An 18,775-nucleotide genomic window follows, 5' to 3' on the forward strand; every position below is an offset into this window, starting at 1 on the left:
AGCATAACTTAAAGGACATTGTAAGTCAGGGGAATACGTCATTGCATATGTGCGTCCTACACTTAATTTATCAATCTTAATAGCAAAAAATTGGCCAGGTGCGAACAGGACTCGCGAACTGAGCGTTCCGTACAAACTTAATTATGTAAATAGACATTTGACCCATTCCGGAAACAGAGAATTTCGATCATTTTTACGTGTTGTCAACCCTGTTACTGGCAAGATATCGACCATGGGGATTCCAAGATTTTCGAGGATGTTTCAATTTCAGTAATATAAATGCGAAATAAAGTCATGCAGGGGGCGAGCGACCACCCTTATAATAATCAGTACTTCTCCATTCAGGCTGACTGGGTCGCAATGGTAAAATTCAAATATCAGGCAAGGAATAACTTTATTGCTCATATGACGCGTTTCGGAATGTATCCATTACCAGGTATCCAGGAGCGATTATTGAATGTAGATGTGGCGTTTGAAGTTGTATGTGAAACACCCGCAGACAACTTGGAAGGCCATGTCTACAAGCAAATAACGGCTCCCGGGTATCTGTTGATGGACGAATTCCGAAACGCTTCGTATGAGCAATAAAGTTATTCTTTGCTTGATGTTTGAATTTTACCATTGCGACCCAGTCAGCCTGAATGGAGAAGTACTTTTGCTTTTAATATCAACTCTGACGTCGAATAACAAATGAAAAAAGAAATATTTTTCGTGTGATCTTCTTTCTTCTTCTTCTTCTTCGTCTTCTTCTTCTTCTTTATCGTCGCCTTGTCCCCCGTCACGTAGGGTCGGCGTTGCTCTTCTGGATCCTTCTCCTCCATAGTTCTCTATCCATTGCCTCTTCCTTCTTCCATCCTTTCTCCCTTAGGTCCCCGGATATCTTATCCTTCCACCTCATCTTCGGTGTTCCTCTCCTTCTCGCTCCTTAAATCTTTATATGTTCAACTCTGTTTCCGGTATACTCTTCCCCTTTTCTCTGTAAGTGTCCGTACCACCTTAGTCTGCTCTCTTGTATCTTTTTCCCCATGGGTCCCACTTTCACAGCTCCCCTAACAAATTCATTTCTAATCCTGTCCTTCCTTGCTACCCCACACATCCACCTCAGCATCCTCATTTCCGCCACTTCCATCTTCCTTTCCTGCAGGCCTTACCACCGACTTGTACACTTTTCCCTTCAACCCAGTGCTCACCTTCTTATCACACAGCACTCCACTCAGTTTCCTCCAGTTGTTCCAAACGCAATTTATTCGCTGTTGTATCTCGCTTTCCAGTCCTCCGTCCCTCTGTATGTACGACCCCAGGTATTTAAATTTTTCTTGTGATATAATTAAAAATTTACAGTTTTCAGATTTTTTCCGGTGGGTGTATTGCGAAACCTAACTTCTTGCCAAAATCATGACTGTAGGCCAACGGGAAGTAACCTATAGGTTTTGATGAGTGAGTTTGCTAGTGTCAAAATATGCGATATAAATGGCCGTAGCTGTTGGTTGCATTGACTTAGTCTGTGACATAAATTTCAGCTTGATACCTCTACGTGCTCCTAAGAAAAACGGGTCTTAACAGACAGGCAAAGGGAGAGAAAGTCACATAAGCGATGACAATTTTTTTCATCTGATATAGATAGGAATTTACTGCTTTCGGATTTTTTTCTTTCCTTGTACTGTGAAACCGTCATTTTGCCAAATTTCGTGGTTCTCTGCCAACGGGAAGTACGCTGTAAGTTTTGATGAGTGAGGTCGCGAGAAAAAGGGTATCAACAGTCGGACAGACACACAGAGCGACGGATAGCAAAACGATGCTTTAATATTTCCATTTTTACCCCTTGAGGCAGGGAGCCCTAAAAACCTTCACAGCTTTGACGTCATCATAATTTACGCGATGTAAAATCGAAGTGTGCTCTCAACATTAACAGTATGTCACTTAGCAGTAAGTTTGTGTACTCGTAACTCTCGACTATGGCTTTGGAGACGCGTAAATGGTGAATGGTGCTTGTTTCCTCTTGTTTCTGCGTGCGTTAGGGGGCTGTTTGGCTTATAAATTCACGTTGCCGGTAGATATTTCCCTTGTTGTAGCCGCGTGCCTGAGGTGTAACCCACGTACATACAAATTAATACACGGACGTAACGACGACTGTTGGCTGTCCGAAGGGCACAATATTTCGGCAGTCGATCGTGTCGCCATCATCAGGTGCATGGTGATGGCGATAGAATCAGTCGTCGAAATGTTACACTCTATGTAGGCTCCAGCAGCCGGCAGTACACCTATGGATATTATTTTGCCATAAAATACGCCGGCAGAAGGTAAAGAACCACATAATATATATGAGGTTAGACCTCTAACTTTTCACCCAAATAACTTTTGACTCGGTTAATTATATTTTTAATCTAGTTTTCTTGTAGAGCAATATTTGTATTAGGCAAACGCAGCGATATTTATCTTTCGAAAGTCTGACAGCAAATTACAGAGTAAAAATACATTTAATTGGCGGACTCGCGTGATGTGTTTGAGGTACTTTGAATGGCGCGACATCTGATTCTTCAGTTCACTGTTTACGGAAACTAACGACGCCGAGCCGAGCGATACGCGATGTTCATGAAACTCTCGAGGAAAACCACCGAGAAGAGATGGTTCATCAAGCTGTAAATCAAGCTGAATGATCTTCAGCAATATAATATTATCTTTCGTTCCAAGTGTTTTCAATCATTTTAAAGTCCAATGCTTCGACATGATTTTGCACATCAATTCGGCTGAGTAAGTTTTCAAGGGAATTTGCGTAAATTACCAGGTATCCATCCGGACTCCCGCAGCAACAGCACAAAAATCACAATATTCGAAGGGTTTTTGCTCCGTAACATCTTGTGGCAGATCCACAGGAAAGAGTTTGAATGTCCCTCACACAGATCTGCCATTCTGGCGCAGAAAATACTGCTGTTGCCTTTTTGTAATAATGCCAGTATTACAATTGTTAATGAAGTTACGAAAACGCATTGCTCTTTATTGAATGGTCACTATTTGCCCCGATGGAAAGAGACTGGCAGGCGGGAGTGGCCGAGCGGTTCTAGGCGCTTCAGTCTGGAACCGCGCGACCGCTACGGTCGCAGGTTCGAGTCCTGCGTCGGGTATGGATGTGTGTGATGTCCTTAGGTTAGTTAGGTTTAAGTAGTTCTTAGTTCTAGGGGACTGATGACCTCAGATGTTGAGTCCCATAGTGCTCAGAGCCATTTGAACCATTTCAAAGAGACTGTCTTTTAAGATACTCGAGTTGAAACAGGTAGGCGCCTCACCCGTTATAAGGCGAGGAACAATAGCCGTAACTGCTGGGAGACAATTGTTGCCTGGTGCCTGGTGATAGCACTGAATTTTCCGAAGCTGCTTTAGACGAACACGAAAACAAGAGCCATGGATATGACGTGAGATTTTTCACCGACACTGTTTTTCTGATTATATATAATGTTCATACAGTGAGGTGACAGAAAGCCATGGGATAGCGATATGTACATATACAAATCACGGCAATATCGCGAGCACAAAGTGTAAAAGAGCAGTGCATTGGCGGAGCTGTCGTTTGAACTCAGCTGATTCATGTGAGAAGGTTCCCGACGTAATTATAGTCGCACATCGGGAATTAGCAGACTTTGAACGCGGAATGGAGGCTGCAGCTAGTCGCATGGGACAGTCCATTTCGTAAATCGTTAGGGAATTCAATATTCCGAGATCCACAGTGTCAAGAGTGTGCCGAGAATACCCAATGTCAGGCATTGGCTCTCACCACGGATAACGCAGTAGCCGACGGCCTTCACGTAACGATCGAGAGCAGCAGCGTTTGCGAAGAGTTGTCAGTGCTAACAGAGAAGCAACAGTGCGTGAAATAACCTCAGAAATCAATGTGGGAAGTACGGCGGTCGTATCCGTTAGGACAGCACGGCGAAATCTGACGTTAATTGGCTCTGGCAACAGACGACCGACGCTAGTGCCTTTGCTCCCAGTACGACGTCACCTGCAGCGCCTCTCGTGACCTCCTACTCATATCGGTTGGGCCCTTGACGACTAGAAAACCGTGGCCTGATCAGATGAGCCCCGACGTCAGTTAGTAAGAGCGAATGATAGGGTTCGAGTGTGGCGCAGACCCCACGAAGCCATGGACCCAAGTTGTCAAGAAGGCACTGTGCAATCTGGTGACAGCTCCATAATAGCATGGACACTGTTTACATGGAATGGAGTGTGTACTCTGGATTTTCGGCAAGTGGAAGATCATTTGCAGACATTCATTTAATGCAGAACAATGCGCCATGTCACTGGGCCACAGTTCTACGCGATTGGTTTGAAGAACCTTCTGGACAGTTCAAGCGAATGATTTGGCCACCCAGATCGCCAGATATGAATCCCATCGAACATGTACGGGACATAATCGAAAGTTTTTTTTGTGCGCAAAATCCTGCGCCGGCAACACTTTCAAAGTTACGAGTTTGTGAAATCTTATGGGACTTAACTGCTAAGGTCATCAGTCCCTAAGCTTACACACTACTTAACCTAAATTATCCTAAGGACAAACACACACACACACCCATGCCCGAGGGAGGACTCGAACCTCCACCGGGACCAGCCCCACAGTCCATGACTGCAGCGCCTCAGACCGCACGGTTCGAAGTTACGGACGGCTATAGAGGCAGCATGGCTCAGTATTTCTGCAAGGGACTTCCAACGACTTGTTTAATCTGTGGTGTCACCGCCAGACACCACACTTGCTAGGTGGTAGCGTTTAAATCGGCCGCAGTCCGTTAATATACGTCGGACCCGCGTGTCGCCACTATCAGTGATTGCAGACCGAGCGCCGCCACACGGCAGGTCTAGAGAGACTTACTAGCACTCGCCCCAGTTGTACAGCCGACTTTGCTAGCGATGGTTCACTGTCTACATACGCTCTCATTTGCCGAGACGACAGCTTAGCATAGCCTTCAGCTACGTCATTTGCTACGACCTAGCAAGGCTCCACATTCAGTTACTATGTATCCTGAACAGATAATATTTTGAATCATGTACCGTCAAAAGCGACGTTCATCATTAATGGATTAAAGTTAAGTATCAAACTAATTACGCCCGCTTTCTGAATACTCATTCTTTGTCATGTTCCAGACCTCACGTCAGTATAGTGCTTCCCTCCTCACGCCAGCCTGCGTGAGCTAAAACGCGTGCATTTCGGCCTCCTCTAGTAACACGGCGTTGGCTCTTCAGCCAACACAACATAGTCCATGCCACGTCGAGTTGCTGCACTACACCGGGCAAAAGAAGGTCCTAACAGATTTTAGGAGGTGTGTCATTAGTTTTGTCTCCTCATTGTATAGTTATCTGGGTAATGAGAAAGACGTGAACGAGAAAATTAAAAGTCTCATCCCTTCATTCGTCTGCCAATGTCTTATAACTGATGCATATTAACTGCGTCTCATATCGAGCGATGTGCCGCAGTGGTTAGCATACTGGACTCACTTTCGGGAGGACGCTAGTTCACATCTCCATCCGACCATGAACATTTGTGTTTTCCGTGATTTCACTAAGTCGCTTAAGGCACATGCCGGACGTTCCTTTGGAAGGGCGCGGTCGGTTTCTTTCCTCACCCTTCCCTAACCCGACCTTTTGCTCCGTCTCTAATGACCTCGCAGCCGATTGCACGCTAAACACTAATCGTTCTTGCATTTTCCTTATTGTATTTCATATAACTAGTGTTCACTTAAAGCTGCCGTACTTTGAGGTATCCAGATTGAGTAAAAGATAGTTGTTTTATTTCCTGTAATCTAGCCATGTTTGAGTGATTCGTTAAAAGTAACTACATAAAAGTTTCACAAATTTAAAAAAAAATAGGAAAAACAATAATTTACTTCGTTATCTGTTGATAGTTTACGGCCTTGCCGCAGTGGATACACCGGTTCCCGCGAGATCACAGAAATTAAGCGCTGTCGGGCGTGGTCGGCACTTGGATGGGTGACCCTCCAGGCCGCCATGCGCTGTTCCCATTTTTCGGGGTGAACTCAGCCTCGTGATGCCAATTGAGGAGCTACTCGACCGATTAGTAGCGGCTTCGGTCAAGAATACCACCCTAACGACCGGGCGAGCGGTGTGCTGACCCCACGCCCCTCCTATCCGCATCCTCAATTGAGGATGACACGGCGGTCGGATGATCCCGGTAGGCCACTCGTGGCCTGAAGACGGAGTCTTTTATCTGTTGATAGTTTAGACGCATCCCATCTTTCGCGATAGCGAAAGAATTCTGCTGAGTGGCTGCAAGAATAGTGGAGCGTGTCTGGATCAAGGCTGCTAACATTAAACTATATTTTCTTCGAGCAGTTATTTAAGAACACTTCGTTGTTAGAGAACTATGGTCGCAAAGAGACAGGTTCAAGAAACACGAAAGTCGTGGACCAGTGATCCACTCGTACTTGCATTTTCCTAAACGATAATGGTTTTAGGATTCTGTAACGCAATATCTACTCTAAAACTGTCCGAAAGTACATCTGGGACGATTACACAGTCCGTGCCTCATTTCGTCAAATTGCACCTCAAAAACGTTTTCTCCTCCAACACTCTTTCCTCGTATTATTGCGTTAAGCAGCAGTCCGCGAGTCGTGTAACAGAGACGAGACTTGGGTACCAGTCCAATATTCACCCAGTCAGATGTGGGAAACCGCCTAAATAGCACATACACGTTGGCCGGCATACCGACACCCGTTAATCGGCCGGGCGGATTCGATCCGCAGCCGGCGGGCGCTCCCCCCTGTCGCGGAAGCGGTGCTGAAACGCGCACGGCTCTCCTAGTGGATATTCATAGCGAATTCAGCATTGCTAGATGTGTGGCACATAAGCAGTAAATAATAATAATAATAACGGATGTAGTAATGAGTATATAGTATTTCACAATGTAAGTCTCATTAACATTATCGCGTACCTGTGTATTTTTTTCTTTTTTTCCGAATGAGAGTAGCGACGTTTAATAAACTTAGGGTGCTAGCATCGAAGGAATCAAATCTAGAGAAGAAGTAGAGTAGAGAAGAGTAGGCCAAGAACCAATAGGGTAATTCAGCAGATGAGATGGAGGAAAGAAAACAGAAATAGCTGGTGTTGAAGAAAGCAAGAACAGTGTTGACAGTAGGACAGAAATCGTGGCTCAATTTGGACCGTGGGATGACCAAGGGGATATGAACAGAGAGGGGGGTTGGGGGAGACTCGGTGTCGATGTTGTTATTGTTGTGGTCTTCAGTCCTGAGACTGGTTTGATGAAGCTCTCCATGCTACTCTATCCCGTGCACGCTGCTTCATCTCCCAGTACGTACTGCAGCCTACATCCTTCTGAATCTGCTTAGTGCATTCATCTCTTGGTCTCCCTCTACGATTTTTACCCTCCACGCCGCGCGGGTTTAGCCGAGTGGTCTAGGGCACTGCAGTCATAGACTGTGCGACTGGTCCTGGCGGAGGTTCGAATCCTCCCTCGGTCATGGGTGTGTGTGTTTGTCCTTAGGATAATTTAGGTTAAGTAGTGCGTAAGCTTAGGGACTCATGACCTTAGCAGTTAAGTCCCATAAGATTTCACACACATTTGAACTTTTTTTTTACCCTCCATGCTGCCCTCCAATACTAAATTGGTGATCGCTTGATGCTTCAGAACCTGTCCTACCATCCGATCCGTTCTTCTTGTCAAGTTTTGCCACAAACTCCTCTTCTCCCCAATTCTATTCAATACCTCCTCATTAGTTATGTAATCTACCCATGTCATCTTCAATGATAAGATGTAAAACTTCAATCTCCTCTCGTAAGGGTTTTCCAGTTCCACTGATTAATACAGGTGGTACCCTTCCGCGATTGCGTTACGCGAGTTGAAGGTGTCTGCAGCTGCGCACATGGCGCAAATTGACTAGACAGACACAGTGAGGCAGGTATTGTGCCAAGTACCGAGCGACATGGTTCCGTCGCAGCTGAGTCCGGGGCCGTGTGTCGCCGCAGTATTGACAATGGACTGCCCGGCAGAGTTTGGAATCGCCCGTGCGGTGTAGCTACGCGCGGACAATTGACGCATGTATCAGGCCGTTCGCGCGTTGCAGGCTGGTATGAGCGGGCGAGCGGGTCCCCGTGCACTGCTGCTACTTCGGGAGACGGCTGGAGAGAAAATGCTTTTGCGTGTTTCACCGTCATACTTACACTCTCACAGAATCGTGTGGGGTAGACTAGGCCGGAACAATGGTAAGACACTAGGCTCGCAATGGGGTTGGGGCTCGAATCCCAATATGGCCATCCAGATTAAGAATTTCCGTATCGCAAATGTCGGAACGTGTTTTTTTCTACTCTATGCTTGCCATACCATAGCGTATGCTCCATCTTTAATGACGTCACCGGGACTTCTTCGTTCCTTTGTGATCCATAAAATTACGGGAATTCAGACGTAACGAACCTTTGTTTCCTGCTAATATTTCGGCTGTAAACCGTTTAGCTACCTTCAGAACTCACAGGAAAGACTGTGGCAAAGCGCTCCCGTCCGACAAGCAGCCGAGTGTGTATGAGTATACGGCGAATCGTAGTGCAAGAAATACCATACCGCACGGGCCGCAGAGAGGCGTGCAATAGACCCATATGTGAAGGATGATGTTTCACAAATTCTGGTTGACTGGAGGAGTTAAGAACTGCTCGTATCATCACGATCAATTAAATCAGTGGTCAAACACATATCAGTAGGTTCCCTGAAAATTGAACCCCAGTAGGATGAAGCACATGTTAAAATCTGAACGTTCTCGTAGTCTATAGTGTGGCTTCTCTGTGTATAGTGCTCGACCACGGCAGATTTATCAGGTTCTGGTAGACTGCTATAGCGTCGCTGTTCTCCGCAAAGTTATTGAACTGTGGGTAAATAACGTCCGATATGCGACATACCACACTGACAGCGAACCTTAATACACGGCTGCTTTTCGGGGAATCAGTTCACCCGCCACACAAGCGACGACCACAACTATATTTGGTGCTGACAGAAAAATGACTGTGACTTTATATTTGGAGAGTACACGACCTATTCTAGAAGAATTATTCTCTTCGAACCGTAAGAAGGCCATGCACCAGAAACTTTCCTCTTCAGCTTCTTGAGGTGGGACACCCACCTTCCTTCCTCTTTAGCTTTTTGAGGTGGAACACTTACCTTCGGTTTGAATTGCAAAGCCTAGCAATTAGTTTCAAAAACTCTTTTGAGATGTTCGATTTCTTTCTGCAGATGGCCCTCGCTACCAGTTACACGTGCCTTGTGTACACGTGTATTCATAAAACCACTGGTCTTCGCAGGATGATGACGACAGCTGTCCCCTCACAGGTACAGATCTGTATGAATCGGCCCCAGGATGTCGCCAGTTTTACGATGTACTAGAACATCCAAGAAAGTCAGCCATCCGCGCTTTTCCAGCTGCAAAGCAAACTGGATGTTTTCGCGAAATAAACTCAGATTGTCCAAGAACTGATGGGTCCAACACCTTCTTCTCAAAATCTTTCTTCATTTTCGGCAGGAGCGGTCAAATCAGCTGCATGCTACCCTGCTGTATGTGCACTGTTGTGTTTCAAAATAGTGTAAGATGAGTGTCAGGGTGATCCCACAGTTGCCGTTCATGACTCGCTGCGAGGTGCATGGCAGAGATTGATCTGTACAGGGTGGTCAGAAATTGTCTGAAAAGCTTGTAAGGGTGTTACAAGGTAGGTTGTGCTACGGAATTATTGTTAAGAAAACAGTTTGATACGTTGTACCGTTTGCGAGTTAACTAGCATTGAAGTTAGCCAATCAGACCGTTACGAACGCAAATTCAAGCGACCCCCCAGATACAATTAGCATCAGTAGTTCTCATAGCGTAGACGGTAGCGCACGAGACATCTTAATCTTTGGCTCGCGTTCGCTCCTTAGCTACCGTCCCATGTCCAGCTTTCTATCGCTCTCTTGTTCTGTTTTAGGAAACAAAACAAAGAACGCGTTTGGCGACACCGTCTCTGGCGGGCCGCTTGAATTTGCACGGGAAAAGGCCTGATTGGCTAACTCCAAAGCTAATTAACTTGGAAACAGTGCATCGTATCGAATTACTTTCTTAACAATTATTTCTCAGCACAATTTTACCCCGCAACGCCCTTACTAGCTTGTCAGACTGTTTCTGAACACTCTCCATAAGTCTGCAGGCTTTGATGACCGTTGGCTTTGATGATAAAATCTTCTGAGTCGTTTTGCCGCATCGTATTCCTCTTGAAACTTCTTCACTGCTCGACGTTTTGACCACTTTGCTGAAATGATCTTCAGTATAGCACTGGAGTCCCAGGATGGCTGAACACTGCCGAAAAAAAGTGTCACCTTCACTACATAAAAGACTATTTTTGCCGGAGCTTTTTCGTGGAAGTGCAGTTAATGGATAAATATTTTCCGGGAGGTATTTGTACACTACCGGTCATTGGGTAAATACCGAAAGCAGTGACTGACAAGGGGTGGGGAGGGGAATCCAAAATTGTACTATTGTTGTGCCGCCTCGGTTATTTCTTGGTAGGTGTTAAAGTTCCTCGCCCGCTTGTATATGTTTACATAAAAAAAGTTCAAAGAAGGGCAGCACTTTTAGTATTATCGCGAAATATGGGAAAGAGTGTCACAGAAATGATACACAATTTGGGCTGGACATCATTAAAAGAAGGGCGTTTTTCGTTGCGACGGAATCTTCTCACGAAATTTCGATCACCAAATTTCTCCTCCGAATGCGAAAATATTTTGTTGGCACCGACCTACATGGGGAGAAACGATCACCACGATAAAATACGGGAGATCAGAGCTCATACGGAAAGATTTAGGTGTTCGTTCTTTCCGCGCACCATACGAGATTGGAATAAAAGAGAATTGTGAAGGTGGTTCGATGAACCCACGTGCCAGGCACTTAAATGTGGTTTGTCGAGTATCCATGTAGACGTAGATGTAGAATTCTGTGACAGCAGGTAGCCACGAAAACGGAAGCATGTAGCAGTCACTTCTCTTGAAACTGTACTCATTCTTCTATATTTCGACTGCTTTACGGACCTTATTTCTTAAATATCACTTACACTGGCTAGCACACCCGCTTTTGTTCTTAAATATTATAATCTGATCACAGTCTTCTTTGTGCTCCGCTGCCGCTGATTTTACCTTTTCTCTTAAATGTGCGTGGCGTTCATGCTCTTTAACGCATATTTCTACTGTCGTAGTTTCGCTGATACATGCTTCATGTTGAGTGGATTGCACTCGTCGTCCAAATTTTCAAGTTAGCCGGGGTAAAATACGGGGAGCGACAGGTTATTTACAACGTGTACAGAAACCAGTCGGCAGTTATATAAGTCGAAGCAGTTGTTGAAAAGGGAGTGGTATTATTCAGTCAGTACTTTGAGCAAATAGCAAAGGAAACCAAGTACAAATTTGGAAACAAAATCAAAGTTCAGAGAGAAGAAATATAAACTTTGAGGTTTGGCGATGACGTAATTCTGTCACACACAGCAAAGGACATAGAGGAGCAAATGAACGGAGTGGATGTCTTGAAAGGGGGATATAAGATGAACGCCAACAAAAGCAAAACAAAGTTAATGGAATGCAGTCGAAATAAATCGGGCAGTGCTGAGGGAATTACGTTAAGAAACGAGACCATAAAAGCAGCAGATAAGTTTTGCTATTTGGACAGTAAAGTACCTGCTGGCCACCGAAGTGGAAAGGATACAAAATGTAGACCGGCAACACCAAGAAAAGCATTTCTGACGTAGAGTAATTTGTTAACATTGAATATAGATTTAAGTGGTAGGAAGTCTCTGCTGAAGGTATTTTTCTTGAGTGTAGCCTTGTATGGAAGTGAAACGTGGACGATAAGCAGTTTAGACAAGAAGAAAATAAAAGCTTTTGAAATGCGGTGCTACAGAAGAATGCTGAAGTTTAGTTGGGTAGATCGCGTAAACTAGAATAGAACTGGGGTAAACAGAAAATTGTTACATAATTTTATAATTTTACTAAAGGAAGGGATGATAGGACACATTCTGAGACATCAAGGTATCACCAGTTTAGCATTGGAGGGAAATGTGGGGGTGGGGGTAAAAATTGTAGAAGCACACTAAGAGATGGAAGCAGAAGCAGATTCAAATGGATGTAGGTTGCAGTAGGTATTCGGAGACGATGAGGCTTGCAGAGGATAGATTCGCACGTACAGCTGCGTCAAGCCAGTCTTCTGACTGAAGATAACAACAGCAGCAACACGGCTTCGCCGCAACTGTACCTACACGTCACTTCATGTACTCCAACAGCTTTGAAGCTGTCAGGCACGTCCGTTGTAGTTCCAGAGGGGTCTTTTATTTTGTGTTGACTGAAGAAATAGTCCTTAACCTATTATTGCGAAGGATTCTGCCTACGCGGCCGGTTGCCCTGGGAAGTCTCAAGAGAGGCAACCTGCAACTGGTATCCGTTTCCGGGCTTCCATGCTGATTTCCATTCCAGGCAGATCGTAATGTTTGAACTCAGGATGTGTTGCAATATTTTGCTGCCTTATGTAATACAGGATAGTTGTTACGTGGATAGTACGATAGTACTCCAGGTGCTTTGTTCGACTTCTCTTTCGCTGTTCTGTCAAATTCTTCTCGCTGTGTCATATTTCTCATCGCAGTACTAGCTTGCCGTCCGAGACCTTATGTCAGACCGTTGCTTGTCTCTTTTTTCCAAAGACCGCTTTCGTTTTCTGTCTTTATCCTAGTTATACATTCTTCTACACACATGCATTTTTAGTGTAGCCAATCTTGCTTAGCAATTTTGCGTTTTCTGTTAATTCTCATTTTATAGCAGTTTGTATTCCTTTTCACATGATTCATTTGCTATATTTTTTCGTCAATAAAATTCAATATCTCCAATGGTAACCAGGGATTTCTGCTAGGCCTTGTTTTATTACCTGATCGTCTGCTATTTCATCTCCAAAGACCCATTCGTCTTCTACTGTATTTGCAACCCGTGTTTCAGTCTAACGGTGCCTAATGCTCCTTCTGAAACCCTCTACCACATCTGATTCTTTTAATCCCCTTGATTTCCTACTTTTTAAATTTTTTCAATTTTAATGTGTTGCTCATAATTAATAAATTATGGTCAGAGTCCACATTCGCGCTGGAAAAGTTTGACAGTTTAAAATGCGGCTTTGAAATCTCTATCTAACCATTATATAATCAACCTAAAACCTTGCACTGTTCCCTGGCTTCTTCCATGTATACAGACTTCCTACATAAATAAAATGTTAGCAATGATTAAATTATGCTCTGTGCGAAGTTCTTCCAGTGAGTTCCTCTTTGATTCTCTCTCCCCCCCCCCCCCCCCCCCTTAGTACACATTCTTCCACTATTTTCCCTTCTCTTCGTTTTTCTGCTGTCGAGTTCCAGTCCTCCGTCATAATTAAAATTTTCTCCTCCTTAAATGATAGAAAATTTTCTTTTGTCTCATCATACATTTTTTGAACCACTTCATGATCTGCGGTGCTTGTTAGAATATAAATTTATGCCAGTGTGGTGGGTGTTTTCTTTCTGTCCATCTTGGCTGCGATAATGTGTTCACTGTACTGTTCATATTCTCTTACGCACATTCTTATCTTATTATTCATTGTTAGACCATTCCTTCATTACCAGTATTTGATTTTGTATTTTTAACTCCTTAGTCACGTGACCAGAAGTCCTTTTCCTCCTGCTAGCGCACGTCCCATAACCCATATGAACGGAGATTGCGATGTGCTTCATATTGAGCTGTGTGCGGTAAAGTGCCGTCGTGGAGTGGCTCTAGGGGGATTTAGGATGACTTGGACATAATTTCTGTTTGTAGAATGCATGACAGCTTGCGTTACATATGAGTTAATTCGGATGAGTGGGAGAAAAAAAAAAAGGTTCAAATGGCTCTGAGCACTATGGGACTTAACTTCTAAGGTCATCAGTCCCCTAGAACTTAGAACTACTTAAACCGAACTAACCTGAGGACAGCACACACATCCATGCCCGAGGCAGGATTCGAACCTGCGACCGTAGCGGCCGCGCGGTTCCAGATTGTAGCGCCTGTAACCGCTTGGTCACCACGGCCGGCTAGAGTGGGAGAAACATTCCTGTAATTTTCGAATATAGTATTAGTGGTGTGCTGTATGGCTTAGTCACGTCGATTAAATATCAATGTGTGGCATTGGGAAAGAACGCGAAACGGATCGATCCTGTAAGGTAATTATGGGGAGAGCGGAGGCTGACTACCGCTGCGAATACGTATCACGCATATAAAGAATACGTCGTACAGACGCTTGTGTGACCAGTTGTTGACTGCTGCTCAAGTATTTGGGATTGAAGGGTTGAAGGAAAACATGGAAGCAGTTCAGAGGTGTGCAACTAGATTTGTTATCTGTGTGTTCAATCAATGTAAGACTTCTACAAATGGTCCGTGAGCTTCGATGGAAATTTTGTGGAGTGAAAAACACGATTTTTACGCGAAAACTGTGTTCCTGTTTTCTAAAATGAACGTCCAATAGACGCACACAAATTCAGGCCTACTTCACTAACGTGAGTCTTTTGTAGAATTTTGGAACAATTTTTGTTCCTGCGTGTTAGAAACTTTCTGGAGACCGAAAATCTGCCCTGTATAAGTCACTTGAATTGAACAATCAACGATCATGTGATACTCAGCATGCTCTGTTCATCCATGAGACTCAAAAGGTAATATATACTGAGATGACGAAAGTCATGGGATACGTGCTATATCGTGTCGGACCTCCGTTTGCCCGGCATTGTACAGCAAGTCGACGTGGCATGGACTCAACAAATCGTTGGAAGTCTCCTGCAGAAATATTGAGCCATGCTGTCTCTATAGGCGTCCATAATTGCGAAAGTGTTGCCGGTGCAGGATTTTGTGCGCGAAATGACCTCTCCATTATAGCCCATAAATGTTTGACGTGCGGCCATATCAGTCGCTCGAATTACCCAGAATGTTTTTCAAACCAGTCGCGAACGGTTGTGCACCAGTGATGTAGCACATTGTCATCCATAAAAATTCCATCGGTGTTTGAGAACATGAAGTCCATGAATGGCTGCAAGTGGTCTCCAAGCGGCCGTACACAACCATTTCCAGGCAAGGCCGGTTCAGTTGTACCAGAGGACCGAGTCCATTCCACGTAAACACAGATTACACCATTATGGAGCGACCCCCATCTTGCACAGTGCCTCGTTGATAACTTGGCTCCATGGCTTCGCAGGTTCTGCGCCCCACTCGAACCCTATCATCAACTCTTGCAACTGAAATCGAGACTTATCTGACTAGGCCACGGTTTTTCAGTTTAAGAGTCCAACCGATATAGTCACCAGCCGAGGAGAGGCACTGCAGGCGATGTCGTGTTGCTAGCAAAGACATCCGCGTTGGTCGCTTGCTGCCATAGCCCATTAACGCCAAATTTCGCCGCTCTGTCCCACATTGATTTGTGTGGTTATTGATGGTGTGTTGCTTGTTTGTTAACACTGACAACTCTACGCAAAAGCCGCTCCTCTCGGCCGCCAAGTGAAGGCCGTCGGCCACTGCGTTGTCTCCGGTGAGAGGTAATGCCTGGTATTTGGTATTCTGGGCACATTCTTGACACTGTGAACCTCGGAATATTGGATTCCCTAATGATTTCCGAAATGGAATGTCCCATGCGTCTAGCTCCTACTACCGTTCTGGGTTCGAAGTCTTTTAATTCCCATCGTGCGACCATAATTACGTCGGAAGGCTTGTCACATTAATCACCTGAGTGCAAATGATAGCTTCGCCAATGTACTTCCCTTTTATACCGCCATCTGTATATGTGCAGATCGCTATCCGATGACTTTCGTCACCTGAGTCAGTGTATGGTGTCGTGTACATCAATGCATGCAAGTAATGCTGTGTTCCTTGACTTCCGAAAGGCACTGGACACTGTTCCACACTGCCGCCTAGTGAAAAAACAAACAAACTAGCATATGAATATCACACTATCTGTGTGACTGGTCTGAAGAATTTCAAGCAAGCAGAACACAGTATGTCATTTTCAATGGAGAGAAGTCTCCAGACGTGAATTAACTCCGGGCATACCACAAGGGAATGTTGTAGAACTATCACTGTTCACAGTATATACAAATGACCAGGTGGCTGATGTCAGAAGTTCCATGAGGCAGTTTGCGGATGGTGATGATTGCAGAACAGTCACTGGAAGCACTAACATCCATAAAATATCTAGGAGTATGCGTATGGAGAGAGTGAAAGTGAAACGACGAATTAAAGCTAACCGCAGGTGAGGTAGGTGGCAGACAGGAACCCTTGCCATACATGATTGACAGAGGAAATAGAGACGATCCAAAGAACAGCAGCGCATTTCGTCACAGGTACGTTTAGTGAGCACAAAACATAACACGAGGTGCTCAGAAACTCCAGTGGCAGACATTGCAAAAGAGGCGTTTTGCATCACGTTGCTGTTTACTGTCAAAATTCGTAGAGCGTACATTCCTAGAAGAATGAACTGATATGTTGCTTCATCCTACGTATATGTCTCGTAAAGGTCATGAAGATAAAATTATAGATACTCGAGCTCACAAGGGAAGACCTCAGACACGGCCAACCGATTCAGCTCAAATTTGGCAGGTCGCTTGTGTACAACCTAAAACGAAGGAATCTTAGATATTTTGGGTCAACACCCCCGCAATTTTGAAAAAATCGCCCCTAAAGGTTATGACGAGCAATCGACTCAAAATTGGCGGGATCGATAGATAATTCTAAATAGAGAATTTTTCATCGTCAGGTATAGGGTCCGAAAATGCATACTTTTCCAGAAATCGAGGTAAGAAACTTTTACAACTGCTGCTTCTGTACCCACATGGTAAACGCTTTTCGCCGACAGCACCGATAGCGCAACGGTCAAGGTAACTGGCTGGGACTTGGAGAACCCGGATTCGAATTTCGAAGAAACCTAGGGGATGTTGTTCTTTTCGTTTGTATTTTTCCATATCTCAATTAATAGGGATAGGAGGGTTAATAAGGTGAGTATTATTGTCATTCCTTATTGATTTACTTACCTTATTAACCCTCCTATCCCTATCAATTGAGATATGGAAAAATACGAACGAAAAGAATAACATCCGCTACTTTTCTTCGAGATTCGAACCCATGTTTTCCGATTCCCAGCCAATTACCTTGGCCATTGCGCCATCTGCGCTGTCGGCGAATGGTGTTTACCGTGCGGGTACAGAAGCGGCAGTTGTAAAAGTTTCTTTCCTCGATTTCTGCAAAAATTTTGCATTTGCGGACCCCATACCTGATGATGAAAAATGCTCTATTTACAATTATCTACCGATTCCTCCAGTTCTGAGTCGATTGCTCGTCATAACCTTTAGGGATGATTTTCTCAAAATTGCGGGGGTGTTGACCCAAAATATCTTAGAGTCCTTCGTTTTAGGTTGTACATAAGCGAACTGCCAAATTTGAGCCGAATCGGTTGGCCGTGTCTGAGGCCTTCCCCTTGTCAGACGAAGACCTATCAACACTCGTTCTTTCCGAGCGCCATTTGTGACCGGTACAGGAAAGCGGGGGTGGGGGAGGGGAGGGAGTGACAGTGTTACACAAATTATCCTCCGCCTCTCACCGTAATGTCGTTTGCGGAGTATAGATATAAACGTAGAAACGCGATTGTGGACGTTGAGAGAACCAACATCTGCGACAGAATTTGGAACGATTCTGCTGCCTCCGTCGTTCATCTCGCATAAAGGCCGTGAGAGGACTAAAGAGAAATGAGTGTGTAATTTTTCCTTTAGTCCTTTTGCGAGTCGAACAGGAATCGATGACTAGCAATGTTACGAAGTACCCTCCGCCATGCTCTCTTTAATGGCTTGGGGAGTTTGTGTGTAGAAGTAGATTTGAAGTTAGTGACCCTGCCTGTACTTTTCGGCCGGCCGGTGTGGCCGAGCGGTTCTAGGCGCTTCAGTCTGGAACCGCGCGACCGCTACGGTCGCAGGTTCGAATCCTGCCTCGGGCATGGATGTGTGTGATGTCTTTAGGCTAGTTAGGTTTAAGCAGTTCTAAGTTCTAGGGGACTGATGCCCTGAGATGTTAAGTCCCATAGTCCTCAGATTCATTTGAACCATATAATTTATTTATTTATTTTTTTTCGCTATACACGATATGATTGCCTGCGGAGTACAGGGTTAGACGCCAGTCGGCCCGTCAGGAACTAGCGAGTGCAGTACCGGCGGGAAGTTTCTGTCTGGCAAGAGGCTGCGCAGGGGGCGGAGTGATTGCCACTTACCTGTCGTATCGCGCGGGTTATTGCCGTATTGCCATCGCAGCCGCCTCAGCACCACAAAGGGACGCGCGCCGTTTGTTAATCCGCCTCGCGCTAAACGCAGCGGGCCAACCGCCTTAATTGAACGCGTGGCCGCCATCTCACAGGGGAGCCAGAACTAATCTTCCCTGCCAACAAGTGGTAGTAATTCTAAATATGCGCCCCGCTAATGTACTGCCTCGGGCGGAACTAGCGCAAAGTAGAGGACGAGGACGAGCGGGGGAACGCGCGGTCTCTCATTAAAGATTGTTTTAAAACGGCGGTGTCCGCGCGCCAGGGGCATAAAATTAGCGGCGCCGTTACGGTTATTGCAGGCGGCCGTTTACGCAAAGTGTTTCGCACTTGTTTACGCGCCCGCTCGCGGATTAGCACAATCAGCGCTAATGAAGTACTTCGTTTAGGGATTTATGTCCGCGTCGGGGACCCGACTGAAAACC

At 45.1% G+C, this 18,775-nt stretch overlaps 1 protein-coding gene across 6 annotated transcripts in view; it reads left to right on the forward strand.

Annotated features, from left to right (window-relative positions):
- LOC124619301 (LIM domain-binding protein 2) overlaps positions 1–18,775 on the forward strand; it is an 800,176-nt gene that overhangs the window by 94,451 nt on the left and 686,950 nt on the right. The gene's annotated exons all lie outside the window — the stretch shown is intronic.

This window comes from Schistocerca americana, chromosome 6 (assembly GCF_021461395.2).
Source record: "Schistocerca americana isolate TAMUIC-IGC-003095 chromosome 6, iqSchAmer2.1, whole genome shotgun sequence".
Taxonomy (NCBI): domain Eukaryota; kingdom Metazoa; phylum Arthropoda; class Insecta; order Orthoptera; family Acrididae; genus Schistocerca; species Schistocerca americana.